Source organism: Sebastes umbrosus, chromosome 16 (assembly GCF_015220745.1).
Source record: "Sebastes umbrosus isolate fSebUmb1 chromosome 16, fSebUmb1.pri, whole genome shotgun sequence".
NCBI lineage: Eukaryota > Metazoa > Chordata > Actinopteri > Perciformes > Sebastidae > Sebastes > Sebastes umbrosus.
This window is the reverse complement of record NC_051284.1, coordinates 17,383,935-17,386,984: the sequence shown is the minus strand read 5'-3', so window position 1 is coordinate 17,386,984 and position 3,050 is coordinate 17,383,935. Positions and strand designations below refer to the sequence as shown.

The window sequence follows — 3,050 nt, the reverse complement described above, 5'->3', positions numbered from 1 at the left end:
AGAGTTTTTGCAAGTTTTTGCAGATCTCAGATCAGATTTTGCAATTTGCTTCTGATTCATGACAGATTGACGTGATGTGTCACAATCATATCAGAGTTTCTATTGGCCCAAACCTAACGTGGGTGGGAGTAATAGACACAATATGCTTGTTTTAATTGGTACAAATGGTCCCCATCTGTAGATGTAGCACAATTTTATAATTCAAATTATTTGGCGGACCCCCTGACAGAGTGCCACGGTCCCCTGACGGTCCCGGGACCCCACTTTGAGAATCACTGCTCTACAAACCCATGACAGCGAGCATACTTCTTCTTGAGTCACGTGAGAGGCTGCATTGTGTAATATCCTCCCCCTGCTAAGCCTCCCAGTTACTAACTTTTCTGTTTTCTCCAAGCTGGCCTCTTGAGAATTCAGTTGCCTGTGGTGCCTTGTTGTAGTAAATTAGAGCTAACTGGTGGGAAGTGGCTACTGCTCGCACACAACATCTCTGGAAGTCTCCAACAGGATCTGGGAGACTGGAAGACATAGCTACAAGCAAGAAGGAGATCAGGAGCTCATTTTCCTCCAGGACCTCTATCTGCTGAAGGTGAACATGTCTTTTATACTCACACGACAGGTATTAATTAGGTTAATAATAGCTACTTTGCAAAGCGCTCACTTCTAACCTTTGCTATGGGCTGATGTATCACAGAGACTAACAGCATGCCGTAAAACTATTAATGTATATATTTGGTCATGAGCGCAGGCGGTGTGTTATTGTTCTCTTTATCATGACTTGTCATTTGCCACATAGAAATCTATTTTATGCTGCAGCACTTTTCCCGAAGAGTCGTTTTTATAAAACATAATTTTGGTTACGCAGTCATTTAAAGGTGCTTGCAATACATGTAACCGTACAAAAGCAAGAGATATGAGGTGCAAGAGGAAGTATTTAAGGGAAGTACAGCAGAGACAGCTGGTGTTTTATGTGCGGTCCAGTTGTGCAATGATATTCTGCCCTTAAAATAATTAAGTTGCTGGTGTGTTATTTTTTCTTCTGTTTTTAATGTAAAGGCGTTTCCCAAAAGCACAGGATCCACCGTTAGACACACTCGTGTGTCGTTTATTGCCTAACCCTACGTGACCGTAGTGTCACAACAGGAAATTACACATTACACCGTCAAGATAGTAGTGCCTGGAGGGGGAAAAGCATCTGACCATTGTGTCCTAAAGCTAAAACAGGCTCAGCCTGACAGCACACAACACTTTCACACTCATACAAATTTGTATGTTATATATATATATATATATGGATAAATCATTAGGTAGGTTGCGTTCTCACACGGCATTCCAATTAGCAGTTTTTCATCACGGATAATACAACAGGCAATTTTATAGCTCAAAATAGCAGCACATCATACTCCTGGCCACTGTTTGTTATCAATGTTGACAGATAAAGTAATGCTCATTACAAAGTTATGCATGATCTCCGCTGATCTGCTATTAGTGGGGTGACTAATGTGCCAGCATCGGTCTTCAACACCCTGTAAGTGGGCGGCGTGTTGACCTCACCAGGCAGACAGGCCTAGTGGTTATTGCTCGTGGTTGCCAGCTTATCATGCTTTGTCAAGGCCACTGCCTAATCCTGACAAGTACATCCAGATCATCAACAGGGCACGTTTCAATCTGATAATCTCCTATCATCACTGAAGAGGCGCGGCCGCTCACAGGAACACACTCTGATGCTATTGTAGTGACTGACACTGTTATTTACGATCCTAAAGTGCACTTCTGCCAGATTTCCTCCCCAATTTCCAATGATCAGTTATAGCTGTATGTCTTTGGCTTTGCAAATCATGCTGATGTCCACTTTGATTAGCCAACTCTCATCTTTCTCTCTTTCTCCCAGACTAGAATGGCTGCTTGCGGGTCATGTTTCTGGGGCATCATCTGGCTGGTGGTTCTGATATGCTTCGGCTGGCCCCTCGGCATCACCTTAGGGGGTCTCTATGGTCTCCTTAGCCCCCTCACCACCTGCCTCGGCATGACCCGAATCTCCGATCTACTCCTGGAGGGGGCCAACCTGGGCAGAACCTGTGCCAACAACATGAGGCACGGCAAGGCTTTGTGTTGATCACACTGCAAGATCAGAGAAAGGATGCAAGATTGTTTCTACAGAGGAAAGCCTTTGCCTTAAGGAGAACTGTTCATGTCTGTTTTATGTGGAGATATCCTGAGATGAGTGGCACTCAATACAGTGAGAAACTTTTTAGCAAGTTATGTAACAAAAAGGTCTGGAAGGTTTTGGAAAATGGATTCCACTTGTTCTGTTAACATGTAATTAACCACGGATTTCAAATTTGTATGGGTTTGTCGGGAAGAAAATAGGCTTTCTGTTCATGGTCTGTGTTTGCTGTTTAATTCATGATGACACTGCATGGAGAAGATAAGAATGAAAATGGCAATTTAACAATGGAAATGCTTAGACTTGTGAATGACTGTATGGAAACTTTTAATGCGATTAAAACTGCTTTGAACTTGCCCTCTGTCGACTGACTTATTGTACTCCGTATTTGGTGGAAAATCCATGTTGTGAAATTTTAAGGTGAAGGTAAATAGAGAGAGAAAGCTGGAGATATGAACGGATGGATTTCTAGTTTGCTTAAATAAGTTTGTTTACCTGCTTTTTCCTATTTAGGGGGTTGGTGCTTATCCAAACACAAATTAAATGGAAGTCAGGGAGATAATTGGAGACAGTTTGCTAGGTCATCTCAAGCCAAGCACAGATACACAATCACTCACATTGTGTATCGCTCACATGAATACATCAACAACTTATGGCAGAATTATTTTTTTTTTTTGCCCTTTGGGGTCAGCGGAACAAGATGCAAATGCAACATTGAGATATTATGAACATATAAAGTCAAAGTGTTCGCAAACATTTGTTCAAACATATGTGAACATTTGTTCACATCCAACAGACAATGGGCAACATTATCTTTCATTTAAAGTCATGTTTTTGACCACTTAACAAATTTAAAAGGAGCAGTGTGTAATAATTAAGACTATCT

General features: G+C 41.8%; 1 long non-coding RNA gene across 1 annotated transcript; it reads left to right on the top strand.

Annotated features, from left to right (window-relative positions):
• The first annotated feature begins 336 nt into the window (after positions 1–336).
• Positions 337–2,520, top strand: LOC119474282. The gene is made up of 2 exons (XR_005203544.1): positions 337–586; positions 1,889–2,520. It is a non-coding gene; the product is annotated as an uncharacterized LOC119474282 (long non-coding RNA).
• Positions 2,521–3,050: the final 530 nt, after the last annotated feature.